Source organism: Mustela putorius, unplaced genomic scaffold, assembly GCF_011764305.1.
Source record: "Mustela putorius furo isolate JIRA1106 unplaced genomic scaffold, ASM1176430v1.1 tig00003898_pilon_pilon_pilon, whole genome shotgun sequence".
NCBI lineage: Eukaryota > Metazoa > Chordata > Mammalia > Carnivora > Mustelidae > Mustela > Mustela putorius.
The window spans coordinates 11,950,196-11,965,153 of record NW_025422047.1 but is presented as its reverse complement, the minus strand read 5'-3'; the positions used below and the strand labels follow the sequence as shown (position 1 = coordinate 11,965,153).

General features: G+C 44.0%; 1 long non-coding RNA gene across 1 annotated transcript in view; it reads right to left on the bottom strand.

Annotated features, from left to right (window-relative positions):
* LOC106005642 overlaps positions 1-14,958 on the bottom strand; it is an 80,926-nt gene that overhangs the window by 26,378 nt on the left and 39,590 nt on the right. The window contains exon 2 of the long non-coding RNA XR_001179145.2: positions 12,920-13,495. This is a non-coding gene — a long non-coding RNA (uncharacterized LOC106005642). The remainder of the gene's footprint in view (positions 1-12,919; positions 13,496-14,958) is intronic.

The following is a 14,958-nucleotide window of genomic DNA, read 5'->3' as shown; positions in this document are numbered from 1 at the left end:
AGGTCTATAGCAAAGTGTCTCAGTGTTGGCACTACTGATATATGGAGCCAGATAATTCTTTGCTTTGGGGCTGTCCTTGTACATTATAGGATGTTTGACAGCATCGCTGGCCTCTACCCACTAGATGCCAGCAGCACACATCTTCTTTCGTTTGGGACAACCAAAAATGTTTCTGGACATGCCAAAAGTGCCCAGGAGTAGGGCTGGAGGTGGGAAGCAAATTCCTCACACCCACTCTAACCCGCTGATTCACAAATCCAACCACATATGATTGTTTCCTCCTCTGAGCATTAAAGAGGGCATATGCCCCAGGAGCTCCAGGAAATTGCACCAGCCCTAAAATGTGCAGCCTCTCTGTACCGTGAAGAGCAAAGGTTTTCCGTTCTGCACCACTTGGAGATCTGGCCAGGCAGATGTGGCCTGAGACTATGGCTGTGATCCTCTCCCACCTCCACCGTTTTGGCCAAAAGCAATTTCCCGGTCTCTGACCTAATTACATGTATCCTACCATAGAAGAGGCTATTATTTTGCCTTATTTGTTTGACCCTACCCTACCACTGTCCAATCCTCTAAAGAAGACTCTGGTCTGTCCATTGTCAGGCTCTTCTGCCTGAATCATGGGGAAGTGGTAGGGTAGGGTGGGGTAAGAACAAGGAAATTGGGGATGACGATTTGTATCCTCTTCGTAGTGTTCAAGACAGAGGACCGAAGTTAGCATTTTGGTTGAGTGAACCGTGTTTTTTTCATCCCCCCCAAACTAGCTGTCTAGAAGTGAAGCACATCATGGATTTTATAACTATTACATTTTTGTTTGTATGGAATTTAATTTATGCAAAGAATCTTTGGAAAATGTTATCTCAGATGGAGTAGAAGAGATACTGTAATCCCCATTTTACTGATCAGGAAACTGAGGCCCAAAGAAGTCAAAGAACACACTGTACATAAACTCTGGCTCCCTTGTGTCCCATTTCCAAGTCTGCTTAAAACACCACCCATGAGGGCACCTGGGTGGCTCAGGGGGTTAAAGCCTCTGCCTTCAGCTCAGGTCATGATCTCAGGGTCCTGGGATGGAGTCCCGCATCGGGTTCTCTGCTCAGCGGGGAGCCTGCTTCCCTCTCTCTCTATCTCTAGCTGCCTCTCTGCCTACTTATGATCTCTCTGTCAAATAAATAAATAAAATCTTTTAAAAAAAAATTTCTTGGCACATAGAAGCCAAACATTTTCTGTGCTTGTGATGTCTTTTTTGTGCTTTTTAAATGGTCTGTTTATAATATATGTTAAAGAAGTATGTCTAATATGTCAGAAAAGTTGTCATCTCTATAAGGAGAGAAAACTCAGTCTCAATAGCCTCAGTTTATCCATTAGTAAATTCCTCCAATAGGACAGTATGCTGGAAAACCTACTGCCATGCCAATGGGCAGACTTATAAGAGAGGGCCCAGCTGGAGGGAGGTGGTGATGAGTGGTGCTAGGATCCTGTAAAACACCTGTGTCTCCAAACATCAACACTTCATCGGAGCAGGCCTGGGAGGTATGAAGCAGTGAGAGAGAAAAGAAGGTTCCCTGTCATCTTGTTTTGTTGAAGCTTCAGTGAGCTCACCCACAACTGAATGACTTTCAGGTGCAAAACTAAAATTAAAAAAAAAAAAAAATATGCACAGACTCCATCCCCTCAACATACATTCCCAAAAGGGAAGAGGGATGGGAAAGAGCATCATTTTCAAATTATTCCACGACTGTGCATTGCTTTCCGAGAATTAGGAAATATGTTCTAATTCATCCTCTGCAATTGACCTTGATCAGATCATGTCTTCCATACTCTCCATAGATCGGATTTAGAAAAGGTAATGCCCATCCCAGCTGTCTCCAGGAGGGGTGTAAATTAAGGTCAGATGTAAAAGTGCTTGCAAACAGGAAGGTATTTTATAAAGCACAATGATATTGCCAAGTGAATGAGGAACTGACTTCCAGAGGAAAGGAGGGTGATGCTAGGTTGACAACTATAGTCGGCTGAATAGTGCCCCAAATCCATGAGCACCAAGGACTTCAGAATGTGACCTTATTTGGAAATAAGTTCTTCGTAGATGTAATTAACGTAAGGATGAGGATGAGATCATACTGAATTAGAGTGTGCCCTGAATCCAATGAGAACGTCCCAGTCAGAACCAGAAAGGGCAGAGAGACATAAAGAAGGTTGTGTGAACAGGGAGGTGGGGGTTGATGTGACCCATCTACAAGCCAGAGAACACCAAAGATTGGGGGTCAGCCCCAGAAGCAAGGAAGAAGCCTGGGCCATTTCTCCCTCAGAGTCTCCAGAAGGAATCAGCCCCAGGACAACTGGATTTCTGACATCTGCCCCCCTTGACTGTGAGAGAACACAGTTCCAAACTTTTAAGGTATCTAGCCTATGGAAATGAGAATGGAAGCCCGAAGAAACTAACACAGCCCCTTTGTGTCTAAGGGACTTGGACTTGAATGTTCCCCCTGATTTGGGCCAGACCATCCTCAGCCTCAGAATGTGTGTTGGGGGTAGTCACCAATAAACACTATACCCCCTACGATCAGGGTCAGGCATAAATGAAATAGGTTTGCTCTGTCAGCCCAGCAAGGATCTCAGTTAAACAACCCAATTAAACAGCCGTCTAAGGATGCTACAGGTTTCAGTGCAAACCCGGGCTTGGAGGAAGGGTTTCCCTTTCTACTTTCTAACTTCTAGATCACCAGCATGTGGGAGTCCTCCCCTAAGTGCACCAGACCAAGGGGTCCATAGGGAGACTCCACAGGCCTGGTAGAAAACTTAGACTGCCAGCAGAATCCTACCTGTGCACGGTTGCTCACCACCCTGTCAACAGGTACCTTCAGGAATGCTTGGGACCAATCCACAAGGGCGTGTGTACATATTCTTCCCCATGCAACTCCATCACAATGGGTAGCTATGCGATGTTTCTGTGCCGTAATAACAGGGCCTCGCACAGAAAAGGGGAAATGAGATCAAGTACCTAGCACCATAGCAGGAGGTCTGTGGTAATAGAACCACATAAAGGAGAAACACTGACCGACCAGGGTTGGAGGGAAGAGTGGGGAGGCACAGCGGCAGGAGCCACAGAATTGTACGTGGAGGGGGAGAAGCAGAATACCCACAGACAGCAGGACAATGAAGCAGATGGCAAAAGAAGGTGATGATGAACAAACACCAAAAGACCAGAAGAATCCTGTGTCGTCAAAGCTGCAAGGGTCCAAGGTTACTTAATGAGAATGATTAAATTCCTCGTTCATCAACAAGGAAAATTAAAATCCTCCACTCTTCTAAGAACAGAAGTCTCCTTCTTGATTTAATGACTTAAAGAACAGCTCCACGGGGAGGCAGTCAGCAGCCACCCATCAGCATAGTCCATAGCGACAGATGCCATTTGGTGGGACAGCAAGGCACAAGCAATGACTGACTCCCTCGTCTCAGAGAATGTGGAAGACAGAGCTGTGTCCACAGGGATTCCTGATCTGTTCCTAAGCACTTCTCTTATAAATCTCCCTACCCAATATTGTGTTATGGCAATATTTTTGATCACCAAACAAACTACACTTGCTGGGTCATGGGTTACCTTGCTCCCCCCCCCCATTTTTCTATTAATTATTGATCTACCTTAGAACCACACACAGCTTCTGGTCAGTGTTGGATAGTCACTGCTCCCACACTCAAGCAAGAGACTCCTAGGCAAAATCAAAGAGGCATCTTTGTTTATCTTACTTAGTGTTCTTGGCAGCCCATACAGCCATGACAGAGAGCAATGTATGATTTCTATCTGACTTTCATAGAGTCCCAACACAATAGCATCAACCTCTAGGTCAAAAGATCCTAGGCTGGAAACCACTGATTAACTACGATTTTGTCTAGAAGCTGCTTAACTCCTGGCATGCCTATAGAGGGGTTCCTTCCAATCCCCAGTTTCTGTGGCTCTTTCTCTTTCCCTCATCTCCCTACCAACCCTGCTATGGATAACTAATATCTCCTTACCACGTCAGAATTCTGTCCACTCATTCTTTTCCCTTCTTGATAACATATTATATAGCAAAGATAATACTACAGGATATTACATAGGTCAGATAATACTACAGGATAGTACAAGATATACTCCAATTCTTAAAACTGGATATGATTACTTCCTCTATCATAATCCTATTTTTCCATTGTGATATTTATAGATAGTTCAGGTACAAGAAATGTCACATTTGTTTTTCTCAAGGTTATTCCAAGTCCAGCGTTACCTTCTAGAGCTCCCCATTCTCCCTTGGTTGGTTCAAGGCCCCCAGGAACCTACATAGCTAAGAAAGAAAGCCCCTTCCACCTTCTCTCTGAGCAAGAAGGACCTTGGCTTCTGTTCTGACTGCTTTCCCTGCCCTTGCTTTTCTCTGCCTCTTGGTGGTGCTGTCGAGCCTTCCTCAGACACTGGTCCCTCCAGCTTTGCTTAAGCACAGGGCAGCCAACTCCATTTCCTCCGTGAGAAGCAATCTGGGCTCTAAATGCCATCACAATCAATTACCAACCTGTTCAGAGCCCAAGTGGTCACCCTCTGAGATCCTGCTGCCTCAGAAGTAGAATGCTAGCAAGAGTCCAGCACCCACCCCATCCCCCCCCCCACACCCCCACACAACCCTCACCCCACCCCACCTACACCCATCCTTTTAGGGCTTGCTCCTCCTCTCCCAGGGGTGCCTCTTCATCCCCCTGAAACCAAAGTGTCGTGTCATTACCTTAGTAAGACTGTAGAAACACAGAGCCTTTTCACCCCTGTGAGGCTCAAGGGGTAAAGAGAGGGAAAGGAGGTTGGTAACAAGGAGAGACGGCCCTCCACTTCTTCCCAAGGAAGTAACCACAGACAGCACAGCTTCATGCAACAGCAGAGAAAAGCAAGACTGAAGTTGTCTGCAGCAGGTCACACACACACACACACACACACACACACACACACACACTGGGTATGGACATCCTCCTGCTTCAACTTCATAATTTCAAGTGAAATTATTAATACAATTTCCAATTATAAATACATACTCACTGGAGGAATTTAGAAAATGGAAAAAATTAAAACAGTCTTATGTAACTCTATGGATGCAATAAAATAAGGAGGCAGAGATTAATACGAAGAAGATCAAAATGGAATTTTTCACTGAGGCCATGCTAAGGAGATTGCTCCCAGACAGCAACAGGACTACTAAGATTCCTGTATAGGTGTATAGTCCCTCAGCCATAATTCTGACTTCCAAAACCAGTATCTTTTCTTCAGTTCATTTGGCATCAAAACCTGACCTATTATGGGGCTATTCGTAGTCTTTGTTATTCATAGTCTTACTGAGAGTGAGTATTCACATTTTGCTCTAGAAATATTATTGGTTTTGAGATTGTTAGGTGATTTCCCAGATGGGACTGAAAGTACTCCATAATATATGTATTTCCAAAATTCAAACAATTCCAAATTCTGAAATCTATTTACCCCAAGTTTTGGAAAAAAGAGACTTTAAGCCTGTAATATCCCAGTCTTTGAGAAACAACCTCTGCCAGGAGAAATTAGGGCTAAAATACTCATTTCTTTAAGATCCTAAGCAGGATATTGTTTTAACACTGGGTCCTCTCAAAAGGGCTAAAATTCAAAGCATTAAAATGCAAGCCTTCTTTTCACCAAGATTCATGCACTACAAACCTTCTTCTCTCATCTCTAAGCTCCTCTTACTTCTGGAGAGTCATGGGGTGAGATTCAGGGACAGGAGGAGGGTGGAGGCTTGAAAGTCAGGGATGGAGTCAGGGTTAAAGACATCGTTTTATTTATTTTTTTTAGTTCAATAGCTATTTTTTATGGTCACAAATAGATATGAATATCACTACAGCAACCAAATGGCTATACCAAAATGTCACGGACCCCATGAAAGAAAGAAGGAAATCTTTAGAGCTACTAAAGGGGAAACTGTAGCAGCTCGCAGGAGGTCTAAGACCTCAGAAAGATAAATGGCACCCAGGAGTCTAGCCGATGAAACACTGTAAGCCCAGAGGTCAGAACTGGAAAGCCACAGGTCTGCTTCGTTTAGATAGCATAGGTTTTATTTCATTTTGTATAATACAAGTAGCTTGCCACCATTAAAACTTGGACATTTTCACATAAATACCTTTGCATTTGTCTTCTTTTGAGAAATCTAAAGACCGGGCAGCATTGGGCCCCTGTTCAGGCATGGCAAAAATCATCTTGAGCTAAAGACAAGCCATTGTTCCCATTTTAAGCAGACACGCTCTCCCCATTTCCATGATGTACCCACATACTACTGGGAGCTGCAGGTGGTCCCTGCTGGCACTGGGAAGGAAGACCCATGCTTTGACCATCACCTCTGGGGTACCTGCCAGGAATTCTGAGATGTACAAGGGACACGCTGGGGTTACACATGACTGTGGACAAGCTCGTCTTTCTCTTGCAGGAGGACTGGCAATCTTGCTCCAAAGCACATGTTTGAGCAATAATGACTAGTAAAACGACCCAGGGAAATTGCAAAGGGAAGCACTGGGCAGAACTGGGAAGTCAATGAGGGGTTTTGCATGAGTAAAATAGTGATGCTGGGGAGCACTGGAGGCAGGTACTCTCAGCTAAAAAAAAAACCTTAGGGAACTACTAATATAATTATTTTCACTAATTGGAAGTTTATTGCTCTTCTTTCAGCCAGATGCAAACATCCCTAACATTTATAATATACCTACTAAGTACATGTTGCCTCATTTACTGTTTACAACATCCCTGGGAGGCAGGGATGTCAATTTTAGAAACGAAGAAACTGAGCCCTAAAGATTTTCAGTAACTATACTCAAAGACACCAGCTTGTAACTATTATAACTAAGATTCAAACTTGGGTTTTGATGACTCCCAAATAATTAACTTCTCATTATACCACAAGGCCAAAAGCAAATGTATTTATCTTTGCCCACCAAGAAAGTAATTCTCAAATAATGGAGGCATCTTTATTGTTTCCTCTCTCCTCTTAATAAAAATTACTCTCAGTACTTGACATAGGCCAGTCATAACTTCCTATCATTTTAAGTCATTTTAGAGTCTTAATGGAAACTGAAGGACTTTTCACCCAAATGAAAGGAGATTACTAGGGAAGAAGGGCCTTTCCTGTGTCACTGAAGTCACATTAGCCTTTGTTAACCATTCTTAGGTCATTGACAAGCTTGCAAATATGACCTGGGAGGCATGCTTGAGGGCCACGTGTAAGTTTTCTCTATGAAGCCATGATCAGGGCAGTCACAACCTCCTGGCAAGGAGACAGTCTGGAAGGATAAAGCATTGATTTTTCAGGCAGTGCAAAAGTCTCTGGCACCCAGGTCCCTACAGCATGATCTCTGAAAACCCAATTATTAATACGAGTCTATGAACATCATTTTGTTCTGATTAGATTTCACTTTAATTTAGATTTTGTTAAAGCCACAAGGGAGTACAGAAACAGTCTCATGAAATAAACGAGTAAGTCTCAGTTTTATTTTTCATGTTTGCAAGCCAGGATTGTTGGCAAATCTTATCAGTCAGGCGGCAAATTACCAGGAACTGCATTAAAAATGTGTATAGTCATTTTCATTTTTGAAAGATTCAAGACTATAAATAATTAAATGCATTAGACATCTGTTATTTATGAGCTGAAATGACAGTTTTAATTTAGTTCTTCATTTAGCTGAGCCTGACGTATTGTGACTCTAAAGGAAAACACAGGAAATAGCTAAAAATGACATCTTTCTGAGTCCACAGTGACCAAAGGTGCAGATCAAAGCCTGGTTATTTTCACTTGCCTTCAAGACCTGTCAAGACATAATCTTCCTTCATGACCTTGTGTTGTCTGTCCTCGGGAATTCTGATTGGGTGACGGGCCAGCGCCACACCTGCTAGCTTCACAGTGTAAATCAGGCAGCTTAGTAGGAGCTGTGAATGCACTCCTAGTTAATTATACATGGGGAACTAAGTCACTAGATCAAATCTATGGTCCACTTCAGGGAAATGCCAAAGAATTCAAACCACCTGCCTTTGCCTTTCCCTAAACTAGAGATGTTATTTGGGTTTCCCAAAGATGTGCAAAACTCATGGATTATGGAAAGGAAGAGGCAAGAAACAGATGCAAGAGTCGTGATTTGGAAGCCAAGGGACAATATGTTAATAATTAAGATGCACTGCAGTCACTAACTATAGTCAGAAAATGATGGAATCATTTTTGGAAATGTAGGCTCCCTAATCACACAGCTCCACAACACCCCCCCCACACACACACACACAGAGCAGCCACGTGCCCTGTGACAAGATACCCTTGGATTCCTGGCTCAGAGGAACTGCAATTTCCTGCAGCTTGGAGCATTCCAGAATTGCAGCGAATCCTGAAGTGACCCCAGCCACCAGTAACGGGGAATCACAGCCCCCTGGTCTCTGCTGGAGCTGCTGGAAGTGTGACAGGTCGCACTACCCATGCTCAGCCAACAAGTGTGCCGTTTGATTGAGCACATGAAGCAGTGACCACAGGCTACAGTTTGGCAATTACTGAATATTTAATGTTAGCTTACTGATAGCAATCCACAGATTGATTGGTGGATTTGCAGTTTGTCGATTTTAAACTGTTCACCTTGTGAATTCTTATCTGTGTGTTTGTGTTTCTTGTGTGTCATGTTTAAAGCGCTAGGACTCCTGGTTGGAAAATACCAGCACAAAATTGGGTGAATTCTGAGTCCCCAGAAGGGCTTAACAGGGAGCAAACAGTTGCTTTTCAGCCAGTACAGTGCACATAGGTAACAACTCCCCCCATTCCCCAGTCCTGCGAGTTTCCAAACTCCCAGCTGGGACCAATTTGCCTTCCTCAGGCACTGAGGCTGACCCTGAAGTCAGAGAAATGGAAGGACCACCCAAGGACTCACATCTGTGGAGCCTGAGGGTACACCTGCCCCAACATTATATCCCAATCCAGTACCAGAACTACTACTTGCCTGGCTTCGTACAAAAACAACCCACCTTATCTGCCAACATCCACGTTGTCCCCAGAACTCCTGAATCCTTGCCTTCTTCTCCTCTAGGTTCTCTGGGAGCTGGCATCAGCCTTGCTTGTCCCCCGAAACTAGCATCTTATCCTTTAAACCTACTGCCAATAATGAGGCCAGACTCTGTCATGCACCAGCCTGGATACCCACCATGACCCTCCCGAGGTTCACCAAACCACCAGCCAGGACAGCTATCCGATTGTCTCTGCCAAAACCCACCAGGGTCTGTTTCTACTTCTTTCCTCCTCACCACCTCCTCCCAGCTAGGTCTCCTAGCTTCCAGGGCTGGTCTCTTCTCACAATGGCTTCTCAGATCTGATAACTAGGCATTTAGCTTTTCCCTCTGTTCCATCCAACAAGCCTGATTGACAGCTTTTCAGGGATTTCTGACTTCCCCAGCTGCTAATCCTGCCCCTCACCCAGCTCTGTATTCCCCTGCTCAAATTAATCTAGGCAGGAGCTGATTTGGCTTGTAATGTGAGGTTAATTACAGAAGTGATAACATTTCTAAATAAAAATGAGCTACTCAATTTTGAAAATCCAAATTAAAATCAAACCAGAAGGAAATCATTTCTGGTTACAAACCACAACCCCAATTCCTGGCTCTTATATCAGCCAGGGACAACATGTCCTTTTCAGCAGGGTCCCTTCATGGATGTACACCTGAGCTGTCACCCAAGGCCCTGCCCACAGAAGGACGCTGTGCTTGGATTAACGCTCTGCTGTTCCTGCCTAAAGAGTCTTATCTTTGAACTTGTGTTTTGTAAGTGAAGCCCAACAGGACGATGGGGCACACACAGGAGCAGAGGCAATGTGCTTGATCTACATATTCTCTGTCTTCCCTGCTACCTTGTCAGCATAGAACCTTCTTGATGCCCCACGAACATGGAATTTATGTGGACCCATGATGCATCAATGAGACTCCAAGTGACTACAAGGTACATGTTCCTGAGTAAGTGGGGGCACTGAGAGCCCCCAGAAGCCTTGCTTTTCATTCAAACCAGAACTTGTTTTGAACACAGAAGGAAGGCAATGGTGTTCCTAAAGAAGAGGAACGACCAAGGAACCCTATCACATCCTTCCTTATTAGAGTTACTTGTGTTCCTACCAATAATTTCCAACCACTCCCACTGAAAATAATGATGTAAAGGAAAAAGGAAAAGAAAGGGCAACCCAGAATTCCCTTCTTCCTGGTCCTTCCTTATGACTTAGTAAGGAAGAGGTAGACTATGTTGGTAGAATGTGCACATATCACAATGTGAATGAAACAGCTGAGTTAACTTTGCGTAGTGTTCCCACCGTTCTGGTCAGAACAAAATATGTCTGCATGTATTTTGCATAAAATACTAATTGAGTAATTTGGTGGTTCTACATATGAGTTGAATGCTCTTATATTTGCATTTAAAACTGGCTTTTCGGGCGCCTGGGTGGCTCAGTGGGTTAAGCTGCTGCCTTCGGCTCAGGTCATGATCTCAGGGTCCTGGGATCGAGTCCCGCATGGGGCTCTCTGCTCAGCAGGGAGCCTGCTTCCTCCTTTCTCTCTCTGCCTGCCTCTCTGCCTACTTGTGATGTCTGTCAGATAAATAAATAAAATCTTTAAAAAAAAAGATTAAAAAAAATAAATTAAAAAAAAACTGGCTTTTCATAATATGAAGTTGAACGGTACAATCTGTGCTAATAATCCCACATTTCCATTTTGACTTGACTTAAAAAGACATTCAACAGCAAATAAAAATCATCATAAAATATTTTAAAAATCAAAAGAAGTCATCATGACAAGGTGTGAGAGAGACCACTGGAGAAAAGAAAAAGCTTTATAGTTTGGTACTTGAAACATCACTCTTTCCTGCTTTTTGAACAAAGGACCTCACACTTTCATTCTGCACCAGGTCCCACTAATTATATGGCTCGGGGCTGGCTAACTGGGCAAGCAGGGAGGACCCTCCTTACACAGTTTAGAGTGGCAAGAGGGCAGTGCAGAGACCCCCACTTCTCCAAGCCTCCGTGTTCATCTCTGTTTGCATCTTCCTTCTGGAACCCCAGTGCCATGGCTTTTCTGTCCCAGGGCTGAGTTCCAAATCTGACCTTGAGTTCACTGTAGCTGACTCTGCAGTGGCACAATGTCAACCACTGTGTCCAGGCCACCAATACATGAGGCCTGAGGCCCATACCACCTCTCCGTTTCCCACCCACCAGGATATTCCTGCTCACCCACTTAACTCAGCTCCTCTATACCCTCCATCTTACCAACCTCCCCCCTGCAGCTCTACCTCCCCTAGCAGTCCGGTCTTGTCACCAGAGTCCTCTATCCAAGGGGCCACATGAAGCCCCTTTTCTGGATCAACTCCCCTCACAGGTTTCCTGTTCCCAAGGATATACCCCTGGGGACTGCCTAGTTCTCTATCAAACTGTTGACACTTAATGGTGCCGAGTAGGGTGAGTTACCATCACAGAAGGGGAGTCCCACTCCTGCCTCAGGGCTCCCTCAAATGTTACTTGGTTGTCTCTGACAAAACCAAAGTCTAATCATTCAAGAGAGCTTACATCAAAAGTTCTTCATTCATTAGAAACACCTGAGGCGATTTTAATAAAAACTGATGCTGGGCTCCCATCCCAAGTTCTAGTTGAACTGGTCTGGGGGCAGCACCAACACCGTCCTCTCAGACAATACAGAGATCTGGATGTAAAATAAATCGCTGAACTGAGCTTAAAGAGTAGAGCTAAGAAAGGAAACAGCACCACCTGGTTACCTCAAGATCACTGCCTATTTCCACCCCCTCACACCTGCCATTGAGGCTATAAAACAGCATTAGAACAACAATACTTTCATCACATGTGCCTAGTAATTTATAATTTCTTGCATTCTTTCATAGTTATCAGGCCCTAAGATAATCAGGACACACTCAGGAGACACTGGGTGATGCTATGGGCTGAATGTTTTTGTCCCCCACCAAAATTCCTATGTTGAAATGTGATCTCCAGTGTGATGAAATGTATTTGGGAGTGAGACCTTTGGAAGGTGATGAGGTCGTGACAGCTCCACCCTTACAAAAGACTCCAGAGAGATTTCTTGCCCTTTCTGCACTGTGAGGTTACAACCACCATCTACAAAACAGGAATCAGGAATCACCATGTGCTGGTGCCTTGATCTTGGATTTCCTACCCGATCTATGGCCACCCAGTCTGTGGGATTCTGTTACAGCAGCCTGAACAAATTCAGACAGATAGGGATGTGGGAAGCATGTGAACCTGGTTAGTGTCAGAAGCCATGGGCTGGTATAGTTTACTCCATCTCTGCAAACTTCTTCAGTGTGACAAATACTTTGATAAATGAATGTGTTAGTAAGACACAAACCCCAACTTAACAGCAACACTCCCAATTATTCCTGTTACCTATTTTTAAAATTTATCCATTTATTTAGACATAGAGAGAGAGTTCTATCAAAGCTTAATGATCCCTACAGTGGGTGAACTGCCTGATCCTGTTCTTTAATTTAAAAATACCTCAGTCAGCAGGGCGCCTGGGTGGCTCAGTGGGTTAAGCCACTGCCTTTGGCTCAGGTCATGATCCCAGGGTCCTGGGATCGAGTCCCGCATTGGGTTCTCTGCTCAGCAGGAAGCCTGCTTTGCCCCCTACCTCTCTGCCTACTTGTGATCTCTGTCTGTCAAATAAATAAATAAAATCTTTAAATAAAATAAAATATCTCAGTGAGGAACTTTAAGGAGACAGGTTTTGAAAGTGTAAAGCCTTCTACCCTGTCACTGGGTTCTCACTTTTTTCTTTCCGTTTTCCTCCTCCTCCCTCTCCTACTTTTGCTTTCTTTCTTGCTTTGGCTTTCTTTCCCTTCACTTTCATCCTCCTTGAGGGACTCACCTCAGGAGAGACTTTCTCAAAATGTCTAGTCCGATTCTGTGGCTGATCCCACTCTCACATGACTGCTGGACGTGAGGAGTTGGCCATCTCCGGAGGCAATCCTGTCACTTGGACTCCTCAGGCACCACAGGGAGCCTCAGACCTCGCACCGTCAGCATCCCCCTGCAGCCCCGGATGCTTGCTTCCATGAGGACAACTGGTTTCCAGCGCATTTATTATAGCCCATTAGAAATCTAGAGAAACATTTCCTATTTCTTCTCATCCCTTTCTTACTAAATGTGCCTTCCAAAAGGAAAGTGGTTTTCCTCAATGCTCTCATCTGTCATTTTTGTACGGCCATCACATGGATGGCTGAGGGTCATTCTCTGCAGCCCGCCTGATCCCAGGCTACTTCTTGAAGTCAGCTGCAGGTGGTGTCACATGGTTGAGTCTGGAAATTGAAAACGATGGCAAGGAGCAGACCTCAGGGCAGGCGTGGACTCTGGCAGGCAGCTGATGGGATCAGGAAGAACCTTTTACTCTCCGAGGCAACACGAGGCATCACCCAGACCGCCATGGGGCCATTCCCTTTTATGCCTGCAGTTGAAAATGCAAAATGTCATCAGAAAAGGCCACAAGAAGGGTATTTGTTTTTCTTGCTGTGCCTCTCTCCTAATTCTTTCTCACACACACACACATACACACACACACACACACGCTCCAGACCCACACACTCTTTACATCTCTCTGTAATTTTTCATCCTCAACTTCCTCTATTCCTTTTCCTTCCCATCTCGCTCCTTCCTTTCACAATAATCACTGAATTTAATAAAATCTAAGTATATACATCATCATTAATTGGTGAGATACCTTAAGATAATCAATTGCAGTAATTAAGGAAAATAAAAACAACTATATCAGGATGCACTTTTTTAAGTAGACTTTTTTAGAGCAGTTTTAAAGATTTTATTTTTATTTATTTATTAGAGAGAGAACATGAGAAGGGTGAGGTCAGAGGGAGAAGCAGACTCCCCGCTGCGTAGAGAGCCCAATGTGGGACTTGATCCCAGGATCCCAGGATCATGACCTGAGCTGAAGGCAGTTGCTTAACCAATTGAGCCACCCAGGCGTCCCTAGAGTAGTTTCAGGTTCACAGAAAAAAAGTAAAGAAAGGTGTGAAGAGTTCCATATACCCCTTGCCCCCACACATGCAAGAAATGCCCCCATTATCAACATGCCTGACCAGAGAGGTACATTTTCCAGTTGATGAACCTACACTGACACATTATCATCCCCCAAAGTCCACAGTTTACCTTCAGGTTCACTTTTGGAGTTCTACATTCTATGGGCTCTGATGAATGTACAATGACAGGTCTCCACCATTACTGGATCATACAGAATCGTCTCACTGACCTAAAAATCCTTTGCACTCCACCTCTTCGTCCCACTCTCCTTAGTAACCCCCAGGAACCACTGATCATCCCACTGTCTCCACAAGTTTTGCCACATAGTCGGAATCGTACAGCATGTAGACTTTTTACACTGGCTTCTTTCACTTAGTAATATGCATTTATGTTTCTGCCATGTCATTTCATGCTTTGCTAGCTCATTGCTTTCTTGAACTAGATAATTTTCCATTGTCTAGTTATATCACAGTTCATGTATCCACATACTTACTGAAGGACAAATTGGTTGCTTCCAAGTTTGGAAAATTATGAATAAAGCTGCTATAAACATCCACGGGCAGTGCAGGTTTTTGTGTGGATGTAAGTTTTCAGCTCCTTTGGATAAATACCAAGAGGAGAATTGCAGAATCATCCAGTAAGAGTACATTTAGTTTTCTACAAAACTACTAAATTGTCTTCCAAATTGACTGGACCATTTTGAATGCCCAGCAGTAAAGAATGAAAGTGCTTGACCTTTGCCAGCATTTGGTGTTGACAGTGCTCTGAATTTTGGTCATTCTAATAGACTGGTAGTGTTATCTCACTATTGTTTTAATTTGCATTTCCCTAATGGCACATAATGTGAACCATCTTTTTTTTTTTTTAAAGATTTTT